Raw genomic sequence first — 15,757 nt, forward strand, 5'->3', positions numbered from 1 at the left:
TCCCTTTCCCTGTCAATCAAAGAGTCCAGGGTAGGGCAAGCTGAAAAACTGACATGTTCCCGAATATCAGCTCGTAGCATGTCATGATAGCGGGTCCTCCTCATATCCTCATCTCCCGCGTACTGGGGCATCAGCAACGCCCTCTCCCGGAACTTGGTGGTGATCTCCGCCACAGTCTCCGTCGTCTGTCTCATATCCAAGAACTCCCTGGCCAGCTATTGAAGCTCGACAACCGGCGCGAACTCTGCCCTGAACCTGATCGCGAAGTCCAACCAAGTCATAGCCTCGACAGCCGACGCTCCCAACAAGTCACCCACGGACTCATACCAATCCCTAGCTCGATCTCGTAAACACCCTGTTGCGAACCTCACCTTCGACCCTCAGGGCAAAAGCTAATCATCTGTGCAGACTCATTGTCTGCAATCCATCGTCTGGTAGCTATGGGATCCTTTGCCCCGTGAAAATCCGGCGCACCACTGCCCCGGAAGTCCTTGAAGGACAGTGTGCGAGATCCCGACTGGCCAGATTCCATGTCACTCCTGAATGCCCTAAGGCGATCCTCCATCAACTCCAATATCCCTTCCTTGATCGATCCGAAGATAATGGGGGTCGACTCAAGGATGCCTCTGGTGATCTCTGACGCGATGAACTCGCGTAGCCCCTCATCTACTGGCTCGGAACCTGATCCCGAACCCGATCTCTCTCTTGTACTGCCAATTGTTGGCCTCGAGCATAGTACCACCATTCTGAAATACATAAGTAATAATTGTTAGCGATACTGATACCTCTGGAGGGATCACACCTACTACAAGTTCCCTGGTCTTATCTTCGCCTTCCTCGGTTCGGGTACGGATCCTCTGCTTTCAGTAGTATCGGCCCATAATACCTTCCACATCTATCCATACCTTCTCCAAGGTCTGCCTTGACTCTACCAGGTCCCTTTCACTACTACTAATCACTGCTATACTCATCCTAGGCTTGCCCAAGGAAAATCTCTAACTCCACCCTACCCGGTCCTCAGCTGCTGAAGGCCTCCTTGTAATGTCAATTAGTCATTACCTGAATACCATCACATGTGGTGAGGCTCAGATAATCCTTCGAGTAATAGACTCAGCCCTACAACGGTTAAACTCAGACAAGAGTGGCGCAATAAGGCCAAATCCAACACTCTAAGATTATTCAACCCTGATCACATGTGACATGACGTATTCACCTAATGTCGCACTCCCATTACTCAGAGTCCCACGAAGCACAAAGAATGCAACATTCAGACAAAAAGGGAACAATCTCAAGCAAATTCGTCCTCATAGAGAAAAGTTGAACTAGCATACAATGCTAAACTCATACTATCAGGCATAACCCTAACAGGCTATCCTACTGTTGTCTACTCAATTCTAGCATGCAATTTTCATGCACTGAAGCACATACAGCTGGCACCTAAGGCATCACTCCTAGATCCTTAGTCCTATTCTGGCATGTTGTTCTACTGAAACTGATAAACATAACATAAGCTGGTATGGGTACTTTGGGGAATACTTACTTGAGCTCGGCCGGTCGTACACATCACACACTTCGTTCCTTCTTAAAACTCTTTACTTAGCTTTTTAGAAAATATTTTCTTCCTTAAAATCTTTTAATCCCTCGAATTGAGTTTAGACACCCCCGAAGGTGTGTCCGAATCCCTCAAACCAGGGCTCTGATACCAACTTGTAACATTCCAAAAATACGAGCAAAAAAAAAATTTTTTTTTTTTAAACATATACTTAGCAAACATTAGAATTTGAACGTTCACCAATCATATCATTTCATAAAAGTTATTGCATGTCTTGAAAAACATTTCATAAAACATAATAATCTCAGAGTACAAATTCCGAGGAGGGTCTCGTAGTGCGGAATACAAGGCATGTGTGTGATGGGTCATTACCGTGCCAGCTCCTTCCACTTCGAAGAAGAGGTACCTGAAACGAAAACTGAAAACTATAAGCATGAAGCTTAGTGAGTTCCCCCACTGTACCACAAACCATAAAACCACGTAACATACATATACTGCCGGGCATATCTTGGTGCCCGACCTACCCCTTCGGTCCTCTCGACCGGATACTGCCTAGCATATCTGGGTGGTGGCCTCCCCTTTGGTTCTTACGACCGGATACTGCCTAGCATATCTGAGTGCTGGCCTCCCCTTCGGCCCTTACGACCGGATACTGGGGTCTATTTCACCCCCTACTGCTACCACAAAACACATATCACATAGCAACATATAATATCAGCACACAAACATGACACAGGTAGACGTCTGGTTGTTGCACCGGTAGTCCTCTGGCTACAAATCCATAAACATAGATTAGCCACTCATAAATACCCTTAGTCAATTGACTGACCCAACCCATGTCCAAGGTCAACTCCTTGGTCAAAGTCAACTTGCAGTTGACCGGACTCGCCGAGTCGTGGCACAGGCTCGTCGAGTCCTTCTCCTACTAACCCGGTCCTACTCGCCAGGTCCATCTTCCCACTCATCGACTCACCCTTAACTCACCACCTGTGACTATAAAACCAACTCGTGATCCGACTCGCCGAGTCCCACGAGCAGACCTCCTACTCGCTTCCAAATCGTCACCAGAGCATCCCTTAAGAGGATTTGGAGTTCTGGGACTATTGCTACACGTTAAATTGCTAATTTCACGTGTAGATACGAAGGGTTGGACCTTCAACACTTAAACCCCTCTTTCTCGGTGAAAGTTCATATGACTAGCCGAGTTTGAAGAACAACTCGTCGAGTTCCCGGCAATCTTCATAGGACTCGCCGAGTTGTTCATCCAACTCGCTGAGTCTAAGACCATCTTCATAGAACTCGCTGAGTTCCACTTTGGGACTCGCCGAGTCCCTTCAACCCATTTCCCATACATACCAAATTTGAGACATGCAACGCTTCAAAACAATAGATCCATGCTCCTAGGGCAAGCTTATCACTTAAAGTTGCAAACTTTACGTGCATGGATGGCCCTATAAGCTCTAGAAGGCAAATCCAAGCACTTTAAGAGGTCATACACTCAATAGGGACCTTAATTACTCCAACCATAGAGACTTTATACTTTTAAGATGTCCATAAGAATCCAATCCAAAGTCCTTTCAGAACTTAGAGCATAAATACATGGAGTTTGAGGTTTTAGGGCTTGAAAACCACTAATTTGGGACAAAAAGGGAATCTAATGAACTAGTGATCAAGGTAAGAACTTTTCTACCTGAATGGAAGCTTCTCATAGTGTAGATTCCAGATCTACCTCACCTCCTTGCACACTTCAACCTCCTCTTCCTTCCTGTAAGCTCCAAACCTTCTCCACAAAGCCAAAATCACTCTCAACATCTATATGTGGGCTAAGGTTTCTTTCTACAGCTCTCTGGAAGTGTTAGGGACGAAGGAGGCAGGGTTAGAGCGTTTAAATAGGGTGAAAACACCCGGATTTGGGTTTTTGTCCAAACAGGGTCTACTCGCCGAGTCCAAAGTTCAAACCCCGCGCCTTATCCCGCTCCTACTCGGAAAGTTGATCCTTCAACTCGCCTAGTCCAAGGCGAAAATGCACAAAATTAAAGTATTATTCACAAGGAGTACGTACCAGGAACTAGTTGCTACAATTGGTGAGCCCGAATGGCATCACCACGAACTGATAATGACTATATCGAGTTCTGAAGGCCATCTTGTGTATATTACTCATTCCTAATCCTCAACTAATGATCCTGGAAAGCGGGGTAATGGTTCTTCACCATCAATTTGTTCAGTTTCCGATAATCAATACACATCATGTATGAGCCATCCTACTTTTTCAAAAACAGGATCGATGCCTCCCACAGGGAACTGCTCGGTCGAATAAGACCCCTGACTAGCAGCTCCTGCATCTTAGGCGTAGGTAGGTGATACGATGCCTTTCAAATCAATCCGGAACTTAAACTGTCTCTCGGGAGGCACTCTAGGTAACTCCTCTACAAGAAAAACATCTAGAATATCCTGCACAATCAGTACCCTGGTCAAATCTGTCATGGTCTCCACCCTCAATCTGAAACATAAGGCAGAAGCCAAGAACAACCCTGCTGAAGAAGCCTCCTAGCCCTCACAGCCAAATTTATGGCTGGCCCATGTGAGGCTCTCTCACCATGAATGAACAGTCTCCCCTATTTGGGGTTCGAACCCTCACCAACTACCTCTCAAAATTAATTACGTCTCCATTGGGTCCCAACAAATCCATCCACTGACTAATTTCAATCCCTTCAAAGTTATTCTCACCAAGTCGATAGGAAACCTACTGCCGAACATGTTTAGAATACACCTACGAAATACCCTCGCAGCGCTTACAGTATGGTCATCCGCAATCTTCACGTCAAGAGGGGGATCCAATGTCCGAAGAGCATCTCAAAACTTCTTGCTGAGTGCAAGAGATAAAAATGATCGGGTAGCCCCCGAATTATAAAGAACATCATCCGACAATCCGTTGACCGAAAAGTTCCCTATACAAAATCATAACAACATAATCATATCAAGAAATCATTAACAAAAGAGATAAGTCACACACCAGTAATGATATGTTCATTAGTAGTCCACTGAAACGCTCTACTCTTCGCCGCAGGAGCCACAGCCTTGCCCTTGCGGCCATCAGTAATCCTCATGGTGGCTGGTGTAGGCACCACTACTGCCCACCAGAAAATCTCAGACAATCGACCTTTTTATGGCCGATCTGGTTGTAGTGGAAAGAAATCAATCCCTTCTTGCAGCATTCCCAGCTCATGTGGCCCGACTGGGCACAACAATAACATACCGAGCCTACTACCCACAGGCTCCACTATGCGGCTTGCCGTAGTTGGCACAATGGCCCTAACCCTGATGGCCTCTGGTAGGAGGATCGGAGGTCTTAGGATTTTTAGCTTAACCCACTGTTGTCTGAACTTGATCCGGCTTCTACTTTGTCTAGAGCTCCAACTCAATTTCCCGCTCACGAGACTTCTCAATCATGTCATTCAAGGTCTAGCAACTTGAGAAGCTCACAAACTCTCGGATATCATCCCTCAACATGGAATTATATCTGGTCTTCCTCATATCCTCATTTGCAACGTACTATCGGACCAATACTGCCCTCTCTCTGAATTTGGCGGTAATCTTTGCCACAAACTCTATAGTCTGGTGAAGGTCCTAGAACTCCCCCACCAGCTGTTAGACCTTAATACATGGTGCAAACTCTCGATCAAACCTCCGCACAAACTCCTTCCATCATCACTCTCATACCCGCTGACCTAACCTCACATGCTACCTCCTCCCATGAGTCTCACACCCTATCCCTCAGAATACTTGACACGAACAACACCATTGCTTCCTTGAGGGAAAACTCTGTGTGCTGAGCATTCTCCATGTCAGCAATCTAGCGGCAAATCACAATAGGGTCCTTAGCCCCACGAGACTCCCAAACTTGAACCTCCTCATGTAGTCATCACCATCCTTAACTAAAAATACAACATAAAAACCAACTGATAAGGAAGTTCGAAGTGATTCCTCCTCACCGGACTACTTATAGCTTCCAGGTTTTCCTTGTTTTAGGTATAAGTCCTATCCTTTTAGCAGTACGGCTCCAATACTACCTTCCACACCTACCTGTACCATCCCCAAGGACATACCTGATACCTCTAATTCACTCAACAACATATAAAACATGACCCACAAAACACAACACATACATATATCCTAGACTATTCTAGGATTTCTCTATCCTCACAGAACCAGAAACCTAAATCAACACTACATGTTGCCTTATGCATGCAAGTTATAGATAGATAGAATCACATAGACTGTCAAACAAAGCTTCTACCCTAAGACCACAACCAAACAAGGAACAGGAAAAAGAGCAGAATACATCAATCTAGGGCTATACAATCCTAAGCGTATACAACTTTGAGAGCATACACTTAGCAAATAACAGATTCAACATCGATTCCAAGAATATATATATATATATATATATATATATATATATATATATATATATATATATATATATATATATATATATATATATATATATATATATATATATATATATATATACATATAGCATGGTTAAATTTTGGTAAACACTTACTTGGGTCGGCCTATTTGGCTCATTGCACTCTCCCTTTTTACTTAAGAAAACCATTTTAAAAGATACTTGACTTTTATTTCTTTTAAAAAGGTTTACTATTTCCTCCGTTTCATTTCTGACACACCCAAATAGCTCAAAGTTCCAACGAAGCCCAAACTCCACAACCTCATCAGTACGCTTACCATACTGGATCCTTTGGCTATACGCGCAACGTAAAAATCACTATGCCCAACGTACAAGTTGGTTTTTCACAAAATGACCATTAAGATATTCATTCATGAAGTCATTTCATCCACCTCCAGATCTGGGTCATATAAGAGGTCCTAGTGCATAAAGTTGGCAACTTTTTTTCCTTTGCATGCCATAATGGAACCCGACACTTCGTTTTATCCACTAAGACTCTTTTTAAGACTTTAAACCAATGCATGGTGCCTTAATAACCATCAAGTTAGCATTTTTAGGCTTTCAAGCTGACAAAGGGACCTAGATCTAACATCCTTAACCCTTGGAGTTCTCAAACTCACAAAAGACAATCCATGGATCAAAAATTAACTCATAACTAGCCCTAACACATTCTAGCAAAAGGTTTAAGCAAGGTCTAGACCTTTTACCTCCAAGGGCTCCCCAAAATGAAGTAGATGCAGGATCTATAAGCTGATCCACATTCAATACTTGACCACCACCTTCTCCTTAACATAATCCCACTAAAATGGACACCAAAAACACTTTTAAGCTCAAGGATCACATTCTTTGGAAAAACTAGGGTTTTAGGAGGCTAAGAGACAATTCAGGCTATTTAGGGAAAGGTCCAGATAGCATAAGAGTGTTTAAAAAGGGTACTTGACCTAAAATTACGGTTTTGGTCATCAGCCATGTACGCCCTACGTACTGCTTGGTACGCCCCAGATATGTGGTGCATGCCCACGTCCATTCCTTGATAATATACTAAGCGTATGCATATGTACGCCCTAATAATTAGTGTTTTCCCATTCTTTTCCTACTCGTTGAGTTGGGGTCCTCCAACTCGTCGAGTAGACCTCATAAATGCCACGGCCTGATCCGCTTCTATATCACAAGTTGGGGCATCCAAATCATCAAGTTGGTCCAATAATGTGACTAATAAGCTTTAAATTTTTATATATGGGATTTGGGGTGTTACAATTCTCCCTCGCTTAAAGAAGACTTTGTCCTCGAAGTCTGCTGCAGTAAATAACTTAGGTTAATGCTCCGACATCTCTCTCTCTCTCCGGCTCCCAAGTCCACATGGATCCCCTCTAGTGCCACCACTATACCTTTACCGAAGTTAATTCTTTGTTCCGTAGCACCATCACTTTCCTCTCAAGAATAGCCACTGGCCTCTCTACGTAATTCAGACGCTCATCGACCTGTATATCGTCCAATGGTACAACTAGCTCTACATCTAATATGCACTTCCACAACTGTGAAACATGGAAAGTGTTGTGGATCTGACTAAGATCCTCTAGGAGATCTAGTCTATACGCCAGTTTGCCAACCCTGAAAATGATTCTGAATGGGTTAATGTATCGGGGACCTAATTTCCCATCTTCCTAAAGCGGATCACACCCTTCCCAAGTGAGACCTTCATCAGTACCATGTGACCGACCTGGAATTCCAGCTCGGATCGGCGTTGGTCAGCATAACTCTTTTACCAACTTTAGGCAGTCCACAGCCGCGGCCTAACCTGCTGAATATTCTCGGTAGTTTGTAGAACTACCTCGGTCTGACCCATCACTCTGTGGCTGACCTCGCCCTAATAGACCGGGGTACGAGATCTCGCCCGTACAACAGCTCGAAGGGTGGACCATCAATGCTAGAGTGATATATGTTGTTGTAGGCAAACTCTGCTAGGGGTAAGTGGGAATTCCAACTGCCACCAATGTCAATGACGCATGACCTCAACATGTCCTTGAGGGTCTGTATGGTCCACTCACTCTCTCTGTTCGTCTACGGATGATAAGATGTACTAAAATAAAGCCGCATGCCCAGCTCCTCGTGGAACTTCTTGTTGGATTAGTGTCTAAGTCCATAACTATTTTGGTATGTACTTGACCCGATGGTGCATGGTCCTTTTGGGTTGCCTTCACCAAAGCAACTTGATATGATGAATTATGGAGAGAAATGATTAAATATGATTTATTAAGATATTATCAGAATAATATATTAAAGGAGAAATCATATTGTTTAATTAATATTAGTCAAGAATTAATTAGTAATTAGTTTTGTGACTAAAAGAGATTAATTAAACTTAAGGGACTGGAATTGTAATTATAAAATAATTGCAATTGGGCCATGGATTGCCTTATATTAAGGAGTGGACGAATTCTATGGGGAATCCCATAAGGAAATCGTCCAAGGCCTTAAGTAAAGGGGTCCATGGGTTGCTTACAGCTTAAGCATCCAAATTAGGGTTTCCTTGTTATACAACCCTAATAGCCTCACTATATATAGAACCCTTAAGGCTCAAAAACTGTTGGAATAGTGTCTAAGGCTGCAACTATATTAGACAAGTGTTTGACCCGGTTGTGCATGGTCCTTTTGGGTTGCCTTCACCATAGCAACTTGATAGGATGATTTATTAAGAGAGAGTAAATATTATTAATATATTATGAGAATAATATAATGAATAATATATTTGTTATTTGATTAATATAAGTCATAGAATTAATTAGAATTAATTTGGTGACTTAAAGAGATTAATTAAATAATGGGGTATAAACTGTCAATTGTTTGATAGTTAAGCTTTAGACTGTAAATCCATTGGGATATGCTTTGGACGAATTCTAAGGGATTTAGGATAGCTAAAATCCTCCATATAGATATCTTAGGAATGGATTTGGATAGCCTTAAGAGAAGATTATCCAATTAGGGTTTAGGTTGTAACCCTTAAGGAGTCTACAAGTATAAATAGACCCCATGGCATAGGGAATTCGACACATCTGATAAAGTAAGAGAACCCTGGCTGAATTCCTCCCCTCTCCTCTCTCCTAAATCATTCTTCTTGCTATTGGTGTTTGTAAGCCATTAGAGGAGTGACATTTGTGACTCTAGAAGCTCCAAGACCTCAAGATCAACAAGGAACTCAAAGGTATGATTCTAGATCTGTTTCAATGTTGTTATTTAACCTAATTAGTCATTAGAAGACTTGGATTCAAAGCATGTTTATTAGAAAGCCTAGATCCAAGCATTAGGGTTTTGCATGCGCACATAGGAAAGTTCTTATGGCTAAAACCCATTAGTGGTATCAGAGACTAGCTTGGTTTTCTTTAAATTGTTGCTTGATTAACTGAAACAAACCTGCAAAATTCGATTTTTAGGTTTCTGAGTCACTGACTCGGCGAGTCCCAAGGTGGACTCGGCGAGTAGGTCTGACTCGGCGAGTCCCCATGTGCACTCGGCGAGTCCAGGCGTCAGGAATGGCCAGATTCGGGATTTTTTCAGAATTATCTTATGGAAACTTACCTTAATCATAATAGATCAATCTAAATCCGATTTTTTGATATATATGACTATTATCTTGATCTAGTTAAAGGTATTTATCAACTAATAAAATATTTAATTTCCTTATATGATAATTAATTAATTATTTTAATTATTTTGGTAATTATCTTGAATAAAATCAAATATGGATAATTAGGATATTAATTGTTAATTGGAATTATTTGTTATTTGATCCTCCATGTTTTAAATGTTTAAAACCTACCCTCAAGTTTTGAAATTTATATTTGTGATTAAAAGTTTTAATTTAGACAACTTAAATTTCAAACCCTAGATTTTAAAAGTTTTAAAATACAACCCTATACTAATATGATATTACTAGAATAATATATATATGAATAACTAAATGCTAGTCTTACCGTTAGTAGGCCTCATTCACGAAGCCGATCTATAAGGTGAGTATAAGGTTGCGTCCAATAAAATGGTGCTTAATGGGTGTACACTCACACCCATTGCTTGCTTGATTGGTGGAAGGTCGTTAGCCGAACGGGTAGGATAGGGCAACCTCATCCTCTCATTAAAAGTATAATAAGAAATACAAAGTAACTACACATTTTTTAAAAATTTCCCAATCCTAGTTACTTTAGGAAAAGTGAATTGATACAATCCCATGAAATTACACTTTGCACCTTGCTAAGATGTTAGTGGAGCGTGTGTGGTTAACCGGCACACTAATTGGTTCTAAGCGAAGGTGGCAAAGGGTGATTCATTGTTTATCATAGTTCGATGGAGCGTGTGTGGTTTACCGGCACATCAAATAGGTGATCGTTACAATGAAGGCACCATGTGAATTTGCATGGTAATTCACACCCGCTTTGTGATCCTCGGCATCCCAGTCACAAACGAGAGGGGCATATCAAGATTTAAACATGCCATTGAATAGTTTCAATGAATCTCATCCGAACCTAGGAATTCTCAAAAACACTTAGGACTAATAGTTTAAGTTTTGTGATGGAGAATTGGTGAATCGTCATTCACTTACCTTCAATTTATTTGCATGTTAGATTACGGCATCCCTTTTCCAATATGTAAATATTATTGTTGGATCCTAGCCCTAATTTTTCTTATTGGGTGATAATTAGGGATTCTTATTCTAATCTATCTTTGTCCTTTTCTAATTGTAGATGTCGAATGCAAACAACGCTGCTGCTAGTTCTTTCACGTTGATGAGCCTTTGGCAAAAGGTCACCTTCGATGGAACGAACTTTAGCGAATGGATAAGATACATTCGCACGATTGCTCGCTATGAGGATAAGGAGTATGTCCTCGATGAGAAGCTCGAGAAAATCAACCCCGAAGTTGCTACTCCCGCCGAAATCACCGCCTTTGAAACTCATGAGCGAGATGCAACGAAGGTACATTGCATCATGATCGCCACCATGAATTCCGAATTCCAAAAGTCCTTCGAGGACATGTACCCATACGAGATGCACCAAGACTTATTGGAGAGATACCATCAAAACGCGAGACAAGAGCGTTATGAGATTTTCACCAACATGATTTCCGCGAAGATGGGTCATGGAGAATCTCTTACCGTGCACCTGCAAAAGATGCAAAGGTATGTCGACCGCCTTCGCAAGTTAAATGTTGACTTCGGTGAAGACTTGGCGATCGATATGGTGCTTCACTCTTTGCCTCCGATGTACAACCAATTTAGGATGACCTACCACATGAACAAAGAAGAGGTCACCCTAAGCAAACTCCAAGGTCTCTTGAGGGTCGTTGAGAGCAACTTCAAGGACAAGTCTGTTGCACCTACTCCCAATCCGTCCGTTGCTCCTGTCTTGGCTATTGGTCAAGGGAAGGGAAATAAGAGGAAAGCTTCATCGAAGAACTATCGCAAGGCGAAAGCCCGAGATGGTGCCTCTTCTAGTGGGACCAAAGTTGATCCCGGTAAGCCCTGCTCTAACCCGAAGGAGGCAGAGTGCCACCACTGCCACAAGATAGGACACTGGAAGAGAAGCTGCCCGGATTACCTGCAAGCGATCAAAGAAGGAAAGATCAAGCCATCTTTCGCAGGTATATACACAATCAAATCTAACGATTCTAATCATGCTATTTCTTGGGTTCTTGATATCGGTTGTGGTTATCACATTTGTTCTAATGTGCAGGGAAGGATCAATCTAATCATGGGGAACAGAAGATCGTCGCCTGTGACCAAGATTGGAGTGTATTCTTTAGTGCTTAGGAATAGTTTGGTTTTAGATTTGAACAATTGTTGCTATTCGCCAGAAATGGCTAGAAACATCATTTCATTTCATGGTTTATATAGACAAGGATTTAGATTTTCTTTTAATAATGAGAATGGTTCTATTTTTGGCTTATCTAAATGGTGTCTTTTACGTTGAAGCTATACCATGTAATGGAATATATGAAACCGTTATGATTGTTGATAACTTAGGAAACGATGTTTTGAATATTGATTCTTCTACTAGTATGGATAAAGCATCCTTGTGGCATTGTCGTCTTGGACATGTCAACAAGAAACGCATAGCCCAACTCCAAAAGGATGGAGTGTTGGAGTCATTCAACCTTAGGGAAGATGACACATGCGAGTCTTGTTTGCTTGGAAAGATGACTAAGTCACCCTTCACGAGTACATGTGAAAGGGGCGAGGGTCTATTGGACCTAATACATACCGATGTATGTGGACCGTTTAGATCAACCACGAAGGATGGGAACCGCTTCTATGTGACTTTTACCGATGACTATAGTAGATATGGGTATATCTACTTAATCAAGCAAAAGTCAGACACCTTTGAAAAGTTCAAAGAGTTCAAGAATGAAGTGGAGAATCAATTGGGCAGGAAAATCAAGATGCTTCAATCCGATCGAGGAGGAGAGTACCTAAGTCTTGAATTCCATGATCATCTCAAGGAGTGTGGAATAGTTTCACAATTGATGCCTCCTAGGACACCGCAGTTGAATGGTGTGGCAGAAAGGCGTAATCGAACCTTATTGGATATGGTTCGCTCTATGATGAGTCGTGCTTCACTACCAATCTCTTTTTGGGGGTATGCCTTAGAGACTGCCGCCCATATCCTTAACCGAGTCCCTACTAAGAAGGTTGCCAAAACACCTCATGAGACGTGGACAGGGAAAGCTCCCTCGTTGGCACATATCAAGGTTTGGGGTTGCGAGGCTTTCATAAGACGAGATACTCACGACAAGCTTGAACCTCGAAGTGAGCGATGTATTTTCATCGGCTACCCGCAGACATCCTTTAGATATCTCTTCTATAGACCAAAGGACAATGTTGTCTTCGTTGCGAGGAGAGGAGTTTTCCGAGAGCGAGAACTCATAAGCCAAGGAGACAGTGGGAGGCAAATCAAACTTGAAGAGATTCAAGAGTCAATAGATGAAGGAACCTCTACCGTTGGCATTAAACCCGAGGAGGAAACTCCGGTTGAATCGATTGACGAATCCTTACCTCTTAGACGTTCCGATAGAGTTAGAGTTCATCCCCAGTTTTATGGCTTTCATATTACCACCGAAGGGGACACGTATATTAGTGATGGTACACTAGTAAATCTTGATGAACCTAATAGCTATAAGGAAGCCATGGCAGGCCCAGAGTCTGTAAAGTGGAAAGAGGCAATGGATAGCGAGATCCAATCCATGTATGATAACCAAGTTTGGAATTTGGTTGATTACGTGCCCGGACGTAGGACCGTTGGGTGCAAATGGATCTTCAAGAAGAAGACCGACGTGGATGGGAACGTACACACATATAAAGCCCGATTGGTCGCGAAGGGCTTTACTCAAACTCCCGGAGTTGACTATGATGAGACCTTCTCACCAGTTGCGAAGATTAAATCTATTAGAGTGATGCTAGCGATTGCCGCATTTCATGATTATGAGATTTGGCAAATGGATGTCAAGACCGCTTTCCTTAACGGAAACTTGGCTGAGGATGTTTACATGGCTCAGCCAGAGGGGTTTGTGGATCCGAAGCATCCGGATAGAGTGTGTAAGCTTGAGAAGTCCATTTATGGACTTAAGCAAGCGTCTCGCAGATGGAATCTTTGCTTCGATGAGAAAGTCAAAGAGTTTGGATTTGTACGAAGCGAAGACGAATCTTGTGTATATGTCAAAGCCAGTGGGAGTATAGTAAGCTTCCTCGTTCTATATGTCGATGACATATTACTCATAGGGCTGCGTCTTTACCCTAAATGGAGGAGCAGTGACTTGGAAGAGTTGCAAGCAGGAGACCGTAGCTGATTCAACGTGCGAATCAGAGTACATTGCAGCGAGTGAAGTGTCGAAGGAGGCAATATGGCTAAAGAACTGATGGGTTTTGAGCATTCTAACACTTCCTAAGTGTACATGCAACCCTAATAACCTTGGATCTATGTTTGTCTAATTATCATGCAAAGTTGAATTCCAAGGTTATATTCCTATCTAGAATACATGGGGAACAATTTTTTCTTGAATAAAAGATAGAATAACTTACCTTGTAGTTGCTTGTGTTCCTTGAAACCTTGTGAGCCTAGCACACCCCAAGTGTGATGCCTCAAATGCTTCACACAACACCAAATGCTCTTGGAGAGACTTTAGAGAGAATTCACACTTCTTCAAATTGGCCTAGCCCTCAAGTTTCTTATATGTCTTGTGTGTGTTGCCAATTTGTGGAGAATGGGACCTTTATATAGTGTTGTGTCATGACTCTTCATTTTCATGACCCATGGGTTTGTAACTCCCATGGAGCATCCATGGAGCATCCTATGGGTAAAGCCTAACTTGATAATCCATGGAGCCTTTTAGCCCACTATACAAGATATGAATGATTTACATAATCAACCCATATATTTAATTAGTTATCCTTTGATCACTTAATTAATTCCAAATTAATTCTTTGATCAAACTAATCAAATAATATTATTAATATATTAGAACTTATAATATATTAATAATCTCCAAGTGATATTTCTCTCATTTAGTCTATCCAATTGCATGGTGCCATGCAACCCAAATGGACCATGCCGGGTCGGGTCAAGTACACCCCAGAAATAGTTATGGACTTAGGCACCTTATCCAACAGTCTCCCACTTGGATAAGTCTAATAACTATAACTCTAGTACTTCAGGAACCGACCGGCAATCATAGCTCTTTCAAGGTTTCTCGGAACTGAGAAGATGATGGTAAGCCATTTAAGATAAGAGATCATATAATCCTCTGTTCTAGATATCAGCCGGACAAACACATGGAACATTGTCTTGCTTATTGTCCAGCATTTGTTTCCCGATTTCCGATTTGTTTGACATAGAACTCAACTGAACACATCAATTTAGTTCTGACCGGGCCCGGTACATAGGTCAAAACAAAATCATCGAGGGGCCCAGATATCAGCTTCTAATCCAAGAAGGAACAGATAAACTTCGACTCATATGTTTGTTCTACCACTCATTGAATTACACACAAAGGCACGTTTTATAACATCGAGTTACCAATGTGTTTACGTACAATCAATGCATAACCAACTCGTAAGTAACAAATCATATCTCTAGGTTTGAAGACTTATATGATATTACCGTCTCACGATTACTCGAGATAAAATTCCATGAAGTGATTCCAGTGAGCGTGGGTTGATTCCAATGCTCAGAACTTATGAGCACTCATGATTGTTGTAGCCATGTCCAACACCTTAGACCTCTGCAACCAATCATGACAGTCTTGATTCATACCTACTACCGACATATGACCGACTGTGGAGGTTTGAATAATATGATATACCAACCAAAATTATTCTGGAAGTCAAAACATGCAAAACAAATATAGTAAAAGATCGACAAGAGATAGCAACACTTTACTCATAAATAAAACACCTTTTATTCATCATCAAATGTCAATTACACTTTACAAATTTCTAGGTTATCTAACTACTAAAACTTATATCATCCTTCATCCCTATGCTCCGAGCATGCTGGAGATGCTTAACCCTACTCAGTCCCTTCGTGAGGGGATCTGCCGGGTTCTCATTTGATGATACCCTCTTCGCCACGAGGAGTCCTTCTTCAATTCGATGTCTGATAAAATGGTATTTTTTGTCAATGTGTCTGGATCTCCCATGATCCCTTTGTTCCTTGGCTAAGGCAACAGCACTTTCACTATCACAGAAAATT

The sequence above is a fragment of the Lactuca sativa genome, chromosome 1, assembly GCF_002870075.4.
Source record: "Lactuca sativa cultivar Salinas chromosome 1, Lsat_Salinas_v11, whole genome shotgun sequence".
NCBI classification, from domain to species: Eukaryota; Viridiplantae; Streptophyta; class Magnoliopsida; order Asterales; family Asteraceae; genus Lactuca; species Lactuca sativa.